Raw genomic sequence first — 12531 nt, forward strand, 5'->3', positions numbered from 1 at the left:
AGTCAGCTAAAACGCTGGCGCTGTTGAAACGGAGCTCTGTGAAGAGGCTCTTAGCGCCTCTCTTCAGTCACACCAATATGACACTTAATAGCATCAAAAACACACAGAGGGACGCTGACAGCCTGGAATCATGGTAATTTCAGATCAATCTATTTAACTATCAAGACAGCAGAGGCCGATGCTTCAGAGAGATTGTGCTCCAGATCCAGAAAGGGCTGAAAATATGAATCTAAAGTGTCCTAAGAAGTGTAAAAACCAGTTCATGGTGTTTGAAGAACTCTTTGATTCTCTCCTCCATCCGCTGAACATCTGCCTCAGCATGAAGCAACCCTCCCCACCCTGCCCTTGAGAGTCCTCTGACTTCTTCCTCGGATGTGTTAGGAAATCATTAAGGGGGGGCATATTGACTCACTGTCATCAGTCTAAGCAAGCAGCACCTCCCTCAGGGGGCAGCTGCCTCCTAAAACCCATTCAAACACAAGATCTCCTTTTCTTCTGCTTAAAAAAAACAGCCCCAGACCATCGTTACTCGACTGACCTTCTGACTGTGACTCACCGGCGTCACTCGCTGCACCCTCAAATTTTGCTACACACTCATGAGCTTTAAGGGGCGCCACACATTAACAGAAGTGCATGTTGAGTAAAATTAAAAGCCTGATTTAAATGCAGAAATACACAGAAGCAGCACATCAAACATTTTTTTCCTGCTTAGTATGAACCTAACAGGATTTTGGGTGGGGCACAGAGGAGGTTTTTGGATGGATGATGAGCGTCAGATTGGGAGAACCGGCGTGTTCATTCATTAGGTGAGGAGCGCCATCTGGAGGATGAGGTAGAGTGAATGATGGAGGGAAGACCACTCCCAAAACCTTTCCCCATTCAGGAATGCTGAAATTATAAAATGCAAATCACAAATAAAAGCTGTTATTGGGAATTCATTTTGTAGGAAGTGATCACTTGCTGCAGAATTTTGCAGAAAATAGAAGAAGAGTAAAAGAATTTCTCGCTCAAGGCAGCATGGCAGTTCCCTTGGACGAGAAGCAGAACTGATGCATGATCTTACAGCGCCATCCAGTGTTCACAAGCAGCCACTTCACGCTCATTTGTGCAAAACATAATTAAAAGGACATTTCTGCAGACTAAACCTAAATGCCACTTTTCATACTAATCTGTCCGACAGCGAGGCTCTCTAACGTCTGCACAGGAATGACAGCAGCCGGACGAGCTCCTTGAGGGAACCTGGGCAGGAAGTAACACAGTGTCAGCTCTCCGGTGGCATCAATAATAGATCAGGGAGGAGAAGCTGGGAGCTTTTAGCTGACATAACAAGCCACTCTACATATTACACCCACTCAGATGGATCATCTCTGATGACCTGCCCGGCGGGGTGGGGTCGGAGCGTGTTCCATCTGCTGAGTCAGGAGTGGAGCAACTGACACTAGCAGGTAAAATAAACACTTCCATGCCTTCTCACATATATTAAATAAACAAAGCATGCATTTTTTTCTGTATTTAATGTCTGTTAAACTAAACAAAATACCAGACAGCAGTGATTTGGAATCCCTTATTCTAGAGCTATGAATCTTCTAATCTCTAGTTTCTGTGCACCATTCATCTACACATATTGACGACACTACCATGACTCACCAGCTGGGGGCAGTATTTCTCCAGTAATGATCATGGCAACAGGAGAGCCAAGAAAAGCTTCACCTCAGGCTACTGTAGCACACCTCCCCCGTGGCTCAGCGAGGCTAATCCATCCTGAATATATTCACACAAACCGCGGCCCGCTGCATTAACTCGTCTCCATTCTCCATTTATAATGCAACACGTCTGCCGCTCCCCTGTACCGCCACGGGGTTGTGTACTGCGTGCTAGCTAAAATAGCAACGCCATTCAGGGCTATTTCAGTGAATGGATTTGTGTGTCTTACTAGGGCACCACGGCAGCTTGACATTAGCCTACACGAACACACACACAAGCACACACACACACACACCGCAGGTCTCTCATGGGGATACACTGACTTAGTGATCCTATATCTGAACCACCTGAGGCTTAGCTGTCAAAACGGCGCAGCATTCCAGCACCATGGCTCAGCCAATGGCGCAATAGCTGTGTGTCATGGTAACAATCTCCAAGGAGACACGGAGGAAAATACAACAGGGATGGGCAGACGTGCGAGCAGAGGGGAAATGAGGGGAGGTGTAGTAGTAAGAGGTGAAGAAAGACGACCTGAGAGGGAAAAAATAGTTCCTTTTTATGCTGTGGTGTGCAGGAAATGAGTAAAACCTTCATTAAAGCTACACTTTTATGAAACATACTGGTCTAAAATAAACATTAAACCACGAATCATAAAATAATTGTACTGTGGTGAGTCTGTGTCGGAGCTGCCAGTTGGTCGTGTGAGCAGACGCTGGGCAGTGACCCTGCGCCCGGTGCTTACATAACACTCTGGCCTTCATGCAAGGCAGGAAGCTGGGAGCACCTGCATTACTCAACTCCTTTTTATGGCCCACAATGCACTTCATTTCCTCAGCCTGCATTACACATACACCCACGGCACGGCCCATTAAGACTATAATAGGCATAGGTGCACCACAGGCGGTCTTGCATAACGACCTGTCTGCTGTATCTGTGCTCCCAAACTACTACTGCAGCTGTAAAACGGAATCTTTGATCATTTCAAACGTCAATAAGATGAAGGGATGGATGCTAATAAAGTTGATCTAGGTTAGTGTGCTTCTAAAGCTGGAGGCTTAACTGTGCAGATGGACTTTCAGAAGAGCTCTTTCATAATTTTGCTTTATTAGATTCAGAATATAAGAGGGACACAGGAGGGACATTTCTGGCACGGTCTGATTCAGCGCCAGCTGAGGCTAAATATCCACAGAGAGCATTATAGTGTCCCATTTAAACTGTGTCCTATTAACATGTTTTTCTCCATAAATATATGTGTGCCATGTATCTTATTTTTAGTCTGAAAACAGAAGAAGCTCTGGCTGAAATGTATACAAGGCTAAACATTTGTAATTGTGACAACAGTTGTACAATTCCTCCTCCAATCTATTCTGAGCCCACATTTGCATGGAAATTACCGCAAGTGGAAAGTAAGCAAGGTAACTGACTCAACTGCCATTTACAGAAACGGCTCTGTTCATTCAAAGCCCTTCAGTGTGCAGCAGCGTGACCCAAATTGCTGTGAAACAATGGGAGAAATGCCGGCACACAAACAAGCTTTAACGTAAAGTTTGTTGCCTCGTTATTCTCAACAACCTGCTTTTCAAGCACTGTGGTCCATTCAAATTAAGATCAGATATGAGTTATGTCCTTGAATGGATATAAACAGACATGGAAAGAAACATCAGCAGATACGCAAATGGTAATCTGGAGTACAGGATGAATGTTTCCAGAGTGGAAAACGGCAGATACAAGCCTGACTCAACACTTACATGTCCACATTGAAGGAGTTATTGGTTGTTGTGATACCTCGTGATCATAATGATGGGACCCCTTACAAACACAAATCCATTTCACTTCCATTCATTAGTTGTGACCCTGACCCCTCGATCCCACAGGATCCGTGTTCGGCGCGTTCCGTCTGCGCCGCGGTCCTGGTCCGTCAGATGGAGCGAGCCCTCGCCCACAGGAAGCATGTCTGGTCCGCAGCGCAGTGGAGAGCTGGCCCAAGCTCTGGATTCGCAAGATCACAAGATTGCGGGAAAAAAACCCCGGAAAAAACGGGAGACTGTACCAGTCTGTACATGGTGTTTAATTTAGAAAAGACCGGATGAGCTATGCTGTTTTTTGTCTAACTTCCTGTTTGGAACGTGACGTGTGCTTGAAGCGGCGTCCGTCAAAAACAGACTCGGCGCCTATCTTAAGCGGAGCAGAACGGAGAGACGCTTCTGGGACGCGCCGGAGACGGACCGCGGCACGTGCTGTGGAATCACGAGCAATGACTTGAATGGGCGAGATCGACTCCGGAGGTTGTGGCGCACACAGAAACGCGCCGGAGAAGGACCCTGTGGAATTTGAGGGTAAACCAATTCTTTTAATTACATCCATCATCCATCCATTATCTATATCGCTTATTCTGTTCAGGGTCGTGGGGGGCTAGAGCCAATCCCAGCTGTCATTGGGCGAGAGACGGGGTACACCCTGGACTGATCGCCAGTAAATCACAGGGCTGACACTTAAGCCTCTTTCCCATTGGTCAAAAAAAAAGCTAACACATGGCTTTTTTGCTGAGAAGGAAAGGTTACAATCGGCATTCGGACCTGGGTCAAATGATACTGCAGTAGACCCGGGTAATTATCACCTCGGCTCCGATCTGCAATGATGGGAACACAAAACCTGGGTCGAATCTCAGCCCTCTTTTCAGCGCGATGCTATGACGTGCTTTGAAGTTCTGGCTACTGTCGCGTAAATACAGAAGATGCAGCAACACTGTCAAGACAGCGAGGTGAGAGAGATGCTTCTGATCCGAGGGGAAGTTTGTTGTTCGCCCTGTTTCAGCACGTTTGTGATGTCAGACGGTGACGCAGCAGAAAAGAGACCCAAACAAGCACGTCTTTGGACTGTGGGAGGAAGCAGGAGTACCCGGAGAGAACCCACGCATGCACGGGGAGAACATGAGAACTCCACACAAAAAGGCCAACTTCGTCCACACCGGGATTCAAACCAGGAACCTTCTAGCTCTGAGGCAACTGCACCACCTTTTAATACAAGTCTTAAATGTCCGACTTGGTATGAGGACTTACCAGCAGTGGAGCTGTGTGACTGTGAGGAGCAGGGAGGCCCGGCCTGGCAGGTGGCCCCGGGTCACAGTCCTCCAGCAGAGGTCAGCTTCTGAAACACAGGTAAACACAAAGGTGTGACAATCTAGTGTACGACAAAAAAAATGAAAGGTCAGATGTAAACAAGGACAGCTAGAGATAACCAGTGTTATGCAAAACGAAGCCATATGTAAGCCAACATTACTGTAACTTCCCTTTAAGATAACATGTTTAGTATGCAATAAAGGGGCTGTCCTCGTGTCCTACTGTCCTTGTGAAATATGAGCTAATTGCAGAGTTTTATGAAACCGTGGAACAAATAGACACACTTAAAAAAAAAAAAAAACCACTTCCTATTGTGCAACACTTCCTCTGATTCACTTCAGGTTTTCTACAAGGCTCCCTGCTTCCTCCTGCACGAGCTCGACAACACAAAACTCTTTTCACTCAGTGGAAGCGTCAGATCTTGGAAGAAAAAAAAAAGCAATCAAAAGTTCTCAGTTTGAGACCGAGAAACACATATTTATAGAAAAAGTCATTTCTGGCTGACGAGGATAAGAGCTTCAGTTCATCTGAAAGCCACAAGCTCGTTTCACAAGCCCCGACTGAAAGTACAAGCTCAGTAGACTGTGAGACCATTAGGACCCGGCTCTTCTCTCTTTGCCAGCCTGCATACAAATGTACGGAAATAGTGGCGGTGTTGGTCATGCATGAATGTGATCACACTTCAAACCCTGGAACTTCAAACCCACAAGCAAGTGAGAGCTTTACGAGCGAGACAATCGGGGGCGCAAACACGATGGAATGAGACGCTGTGAGAAAAGAGCAGAAAAAAAATAAACAGGTGTTAAAATACAAAAGAAGCAAAGAACGACAGAGTCACGTGGAGGTTTTCTTCATGCAAACAGACCACGACTTGCTCCTAATGCAAGAGAGCTGACATGTCACAGGGGACACTGGGGGTGACATCTGTGGCAGGGCATCATGGGAGTCAGCTGTGCATCATGCCTACAGCTGGGGGCCACGACATAAGGCCAAGCCATCCCGAATGAATGAGCACATGGGGTTAAAAGGGTTACAGGCAGACCTACAGAATGTGGAGCAGTGCACTGGGATCTCAGGAAGCAGGAAACTACGGACGTGGTTTGTTTCTCTGTGAATGAAAGTAACTCAAGCTCAGCTAACAAGAAGCATGTCTTGTTCCTGGCAATTTCATGTACTTTAAGCTGAAAAGGGTCAAGTCCCAATAAGAGTTTAGGTAGTAATATTGTACTTTAGGAGGTATTAGTTGAACACAATTTTCCAGTAAATGCTGCCTAAACAATGCAAACAACTTCACAAAACTAAGAGAGAAAAATACCTTACAAGGTGTTTAATCAAACAGGACTAAGGGTCTACTCTACAGCCATGTTAGCAGCTCTGTGAGGCTGCCCTAAGGTCAGCATAATGTTTGCTTAATGGGAAAGATTACAATCCGCATTCAGACCCGGGTCAAATGACTCTGCTGTTGAAATGCTAATCTCTGCCCCTTTTCTTGCACAATGCTATGCACCGTCAGTAACTTCTGCAAGTGCTTGTCATCTCAGCTACAAATTCCGCTCCAAGCAGCGCTCGAACATCGTTCCAAACTCATCTGCGCTGAGTTTGATACACAGACTGAATGAGTAATAGATACAATAAAGACCAAACCACCGTAACATCTTCACTGTTTACTAAACCTGTTTCGGGTGCGTTTGTGACGTCAGGTGGTGATGCAGCAAAAAAAAAAGAGACCAACAGGAGTACACTGCACTGGCAATGGGAAAAGAGACAATCAGCGGGGCCTTCCAGGGTCTGAAAAACTGTGACTAAGCACTCATGAGACTGGTGTCATAAACCAATGTATTGCACGGTTGTTATTACAGTTCATCCTTTGAAGACCACAAATGTTTGTACCAAATTTGACACAAATCCAATAGTTGTACGCCTGCTGGTGGCGCTAGAGGAATAGTTATGGGGTTTCCTAAGTTGATAGGATCTATCCTCTGTGGAACATGAATGGCTGCGCCAAATTTTACACCAATCCATGGAATGGTTGTTAAGCTATGTCAATCTTAACCTACTTAGTCAACCAACCTGCTGTTAGCGCGCTCGAATGGCTAAAACGGCTGAGTTTTGTAGCTAGCACAAAAAATCAGAGGCTACTTGACAGCCCATTTTTACAACAGTGTGTATAGTGCTTTGTATACTTCCAGTCTACATATATAGATGTTTAATTATTAACAAGACTGTGGCTAATGACGACCATCACTGCTGTCCTTTAAAACCAATATAATGCTAGTTTGTGGCTCACACTAAATAAAGGGTTACTCTCATTCAGCTCAGTGCTGCTGTGGGTAAAGAGCCACATGATGAGATCATTCAAGTGGCAGGGAATGTGTGTGATGCCTTCAAGCAAGAATCAGATCATTGGAAAAACAGCCCACTTTAGCAATGTCACTGTGGGGGTTTAGTGTTTTGTGTTTCTATTACCTCACAGGCATCACATGAGGAGCTCTTTATCCTGAAAACTTGAGGGAAGTCGTTTCAATAAGGAGCACGTCAGGGGAGGAGATTAGTGACGGCAGCAATCTAGGTCTGAGAAATCTGAACGTCAGTACCCTTAAATTCACCCTAACATAACACTCTGATATTGCTTCATTCCAACAGGATCAGAGAGGTGATAAAACAAACGCTACTTGCTCACTTCCTGCCGTTTTAAACACTTGCTTCCTTGTTTTGATTTGTCGCAGCCAGAGGAGCGAACAGAGGCAACACACCAGGACAAGATTCAAAATTAAGTGCACAAGACCTGTTTATGAGGCCGCCACATCTCTACAACTCTGCAATTAAGAGAACAAACACAATTTTTATGTGGTTTTAATTGACTGCACCACATGAAGGGGTCGATAAATGTGGGCCAACATGTGTGGGCCAGCTGTAATCTGTGTGTGTGTGTAAAATGTGTTGAATGTGACTGTAGAGCAGGACACTGAGGGAATCAATAGGATGCATAAGTGGAGCATATGTGCACTTGTCACCCAGAAACATATAGCCTACATTCAATTGCCAGATTATTTAGTCTATGGCCCTTTTTGGAAACTGTAAACTGTGGGACAAAGTTAAGCCAACACCTCTTTAACCAAGAAGTGAACATTATAACTTAAAGAAGGTTGGACTAATGGCAGATTGGTGGTATCAGGCCGTGTTAGGTATAGCTAGGCTACGTGATAATCAACAGGGAATTGAGTAGAGATAGACCGATATGTTTTTTTCAGGGCCGATACCGATTATTAGTAGTCAAGGAGGCCGATAACCGATATTTGGAGCCGATATTCATTTGCAGTATAAGTGAAAATATTGGCGTCAAACTTTTGAATAATACAAACTCCAACACTTAACTTTGTTTAAATGCCTTTAAGCATATGTTTATTAAACAGTTCCCAGGGTCAGCAGCATCTCTTATAAAGTTAACTGAAAATTTAAATACATAAATAAATAAATAACTTCCTGAAGTTTTATAAAGTAAATAAAACAAAGTTAAATAAAATTTGCAAAGAAATGAACTTTTTCTCCTCTTTGCCGTGTGTGTGAGCACTCTGCATTCACAGCTTTCACTGCTGATTGGCTGTTACCCGTGCCATGGCTCTGCGTGTAACCAATCAGTCAATATCGGCGCCGATAATCGGCCCAGCCCTAGAATTGAGTATAAACTTTGTTACCAGTTAAACTAAACTGGCGCCCCAATATCTAACAGTTTTCTATATTAAAGTTATTCTAGTGTGGACCATCTTCTGCTCAGCTGTCATGCTCTGCTACAGACAGCGCTGACAGAATCGCAAACTACGGGGTCGCATTGAACTCTACTGGACAAACTATGTGACGACACCATTTGAAAATCAACCCATTATGCATTCATTTTGCATATATGCATTTTATGTATTAAATGTTGTAATAATAAAAAAAAAAAAAGTTTCATATCAGCATATAAACCGATATCGGTGATAGGCCCATATCGGCCCGATATATTGAGCCCACCAATATATCGGTCAGTCATCAAGATTTTTCAGTTGCTAATAAATATTTAATTTAAAAATAAAATGTTGCTACAAATTTTGATTTTAATGCCAAAACTTTTGAACCAGCAGGACGTACTTGAAATTCATTTGAACATATTTTCTGAGATTTTCTTTTTTAAGCGATATATACTGATATAAAAAAACATTATTTTTAAATCCGATGGCCGATAAGAGATCAATTTAATACTGGATTATTTTGGCTCTGATGCATATGCTTAAAGGCATTTAAACAAAGTTAAGTGTTGGAGTTTGTATTATTCAAAATTTTGACGCCAATATTTTCACTTTTACTGCAAATGAATATCGGCTTCAAATATCGGTCATCTGCCTCCTTGACTACTAATAATCGATATCAGTATCGGCCCTGAAAAAACCATATCGGTCTATCTCTAGCTTCAACACCTCTGACTAAAACTTCGATTAACAATCAAGTTGCCATGACAACTCGTATTCCCCTGTGCATCCACGAGGGATATCGACTGCGTTCCTGAAGCCCACAGGGCACAGCCGAGCCACTGTTGAAAATCATTTCATTTAGAGAAACTTCCACAGATCGGTTACACTGGACTGGAAATCCTCGGAGTGAAATGTCAAAACAAATTGCTTGTTGAGGGCTCGTTTATCTCGGCTGGATTCAAAAAGTGTTTGCAGCACAACGGGCAATTACAATCAATCACGCAACACGAGCCCGGCATGCAAGTTTGTCATTGGTATGACTGCTATCTTTATCATTACATCCTGTAAGAGCCGAAGGAGGCAGCTGTTAGGAAGTTAAGAGAGGTGTAATGAGCTCACCATCTCTCTGTAGCATGCTAGCATGCTAACGGTTGCTCCTAAGCAATAAACACAGGCAGACAGCTCAAACGGATAGAAATATCTGTATTATTTTGTCAAGTATTGGACAGTTTTGACCCAACAGCAGCATATTATATCCTCTGGGGACTGAAAGACATAGTGGTAGGTCAAAAGAAAGCCCCAACAGACCGACTACTAGTGCTAAAAAAGGATGACACATTGATATTACCGTGGCCAAGTGCCAAGAGAGAAAGATGTCTCACTTAAAGTGGAGAATATGCAAATGAGCTGCTGATTATGTGCCTGAAATGTTTCACTTTTTCCAGACTCTGAGCGCGATTTAATGAATGCACAGGCTCAAAGTAGGACAGTGTATTTAAGGGTTTTAACATTATAGAAGGGAGAAGGATTGGTGCGGGGGCAGCACGGCAACAGTTTGATGCAAAAATGTGAATTTCTAGCATGCTGATCCGCCATCTGTGGCAACTCCCCCTGCGCCGTGTGTCCACTGACATGTAGGCGGCCTCATGAGGATCTCATGCCTGCCTGCTTTTACATACAGTAATAAAATCATCACCAGGCTAGGACAATGGGCTTTTTTTTTAGGCTCCTTTAATTGCCTGTAAAAGGAGAAAATCTCACACAGCTCCAGATCTCTTCTCTAGATGTTCTCAAATGTGAGCCTGGAGGGTTTTCTGTGCTTGTGTGAAAGGTGTGGGGGCAGGGGCACAAAGTGACAGCTCTTTTCTTTTGCCACGTTATTTATAGAATTGTGTTGAGAGATTTTATGTAAAAGTCCACTTTGCTTTTTTTCCACATTTACTCTGAAGATGCTGCACGAGGAGCAACAACTGAAAGCATCTTTTTGGAGGCCTTTCGGTTGGACCGCCTGCAGGAGGGGAAAAAAGCGATGGCTCTCTCTTCTCATTATGTGCATGCTTAGGGCTTCGCATAAGCCAACATCACAGTACGGATGTGAGAGGGTTGAGAAGAATGCTCCGGTCTACCAGCACAGCCTGAGCCGCGGATCAGAAACGGGCACACAAACTGACTCACGCACATCAAAGGAATATTACCAGCTGCTGCTACAGGCTATAAACGCAAGCTAGTACAGTGAGTAGGAGCTCACCGCTCAAGACCAACACAGTCAGCGTGTGTTAATCAACAATTAAATACATCTGTCAGTGGACCAGACCGCGACATGCCCCTTATTTCTACATTAATTAAATAAAGACACAGCTTGTGATATCTTCTCTTTAATAATTCAGCCATGCTCAGAAAAAGGCCGACTCAGAAGGGGGGCACAGTCAGCCTTTCCTACCGAGTGACTCAAGTATGTCATCATTTTAGCTGTGATCTGCTTATGGACAAGAGCAGACATGCAATAGCATGAGTGCTCAAACGAGATTAACACACACAGGAGTCCTCACGAACTCCTTCTGTATCAATAGTCGAAGGGTAGTTACCACAACACTAAATAAAGAGCTGTCGTTGTTAGTCCGTAAAGCTGCATCAATCTAAACAAGAGAAAGTGTGGAGATTAAATGATGCTGAAGTCACTAACAGCAGGATTAAGCCGTGTCATGATAATGGTGTTAGAGCAGACTGCTGAGCAGGCCCAAACACTTACAGGAAGTTAATCCAACTATCTGAACAAACAGCAGCGTGCTATAGAGAGGGATCAATACAGCTGTACTCTGCATAAAGCTAAGGCGGCAGCACCTGACCCAGCAGGCTGTCTGCGGTATATGGAATAAACAATAATGTAAACACTGTAAATAATGCTGCATTCAAGTGCTCAGCAGTTTTTCCGATTTGGGAAGCTGGTCTTAATATGGGAACAACATGCTCAGAACGTATGTAAGTTAAGCCACATGGACAGCAACTTATTACTAATTACAATCAATCTGCAACATGCAAATTAATAAAACGATTTATGCCATTTCCTTTGATGTTATGTTTGGTTAAATGCAGCGTATGATGCAAACAGCACTGTAAATAATGATTAATCTATAAATGTAGTTTGGTTGGGGCTTCGTGTCAAAGAGGTGTTGGCTGTTGTTTGCATACCACAAGAGCTCATCTTACTGTGTCCACCCATCAGCCAACAACCACAAATGCAACTGACAGAGGCGATGCATTAAAAACGACAAAAACTTAAATAGGTCAACCATACAGTCTCACTCTGCCACGAGTTTCTGTTTTAAAGCAAAGGGATCGTGCAGCTGATTTTTGGGGGGTTATAACGCCTTATTTGGCCATCATCACACACGTTAGCTGACTCACAACCAAAAGCACACATTGCCTATATCAACTGCACGTGTTACAACAATGGCCGATGAGACGTATAGTATGACACATGACTGGATGGCTGGAGTGAACCTCATACCGAGAATAACTGTGGTAACCCAACCTGAAGGCGGCAGCTCAGTGACACTGGGTGTGTTTAAGGGGAGTGGGTTGCAAAGAGGGATCTGGACCTCTTGGCGACTTGGTGACATTCCAGTGAAGTCAACAATGTATTCACTAGAAGCTAAAATGATGCCCAAAAAATATGCTGAAATCACTCCTTGACTTATTCATGTACAGATATAGAAAAATAAAACAAAATGATCCTTTAAATGTTAAATTGTAGCTCCGTCTGCAAGCCTGTGACATGAAACCATCTATGCAGCTCTGCCCTAGAGGTCCTCAGAGGACTCCTGGAAAAATGATTAATATTTAAAATGAACGACCACGTTGCTCACTCTACCCTTGTGTTATCAGCCGAGCAGCGGTATCTACAGTTGTCCAAACTACATTTGCTAGAGAAGGTATGTGGAGAACCCTCCGACATGGGCCTCCTGGGGGGTTAACGGGTT

General features: G+C 43.9%; 1 protein-coding gene across 1 annotated transcript in view; it reads right to left on the reverse strand.

Moving 5' to 3' along the window:
* Positions 1-12531, reverse strand: part of fam49bb (family with sequence similarity 49 member Bb) — a 39628-nt gene that overhangs the window by 23651 nt on the left and 3446 nt on the right. The window contains exon 2 of the mRNA XM_069667187.1: positions 4764-4851. The gene's annotated coding sequence lies outside the window, so the exon portion shown is untranslated. The remainder of the gene's footprint in view (positions 1-4763; positions 4852-12531) is intronic.

Source organism: Semicossyphus pulcher, unplaced genomic scaffold (genome assembly GCF_022749685.1).
Source record: "Semicossyphus pulcher isolate SPU_LCO1_2020_fin unplaced genomic scaffold, fSemPul1.0.p SCAF_18, whole genome shotgun sequence".
Classification (NCBI taxonomy): Eukaryota; Metazoa; Chordata; class Actinopteri; order Labriformes; family Labridae; genus Semicossyphus; species Semicossyphus pulcher.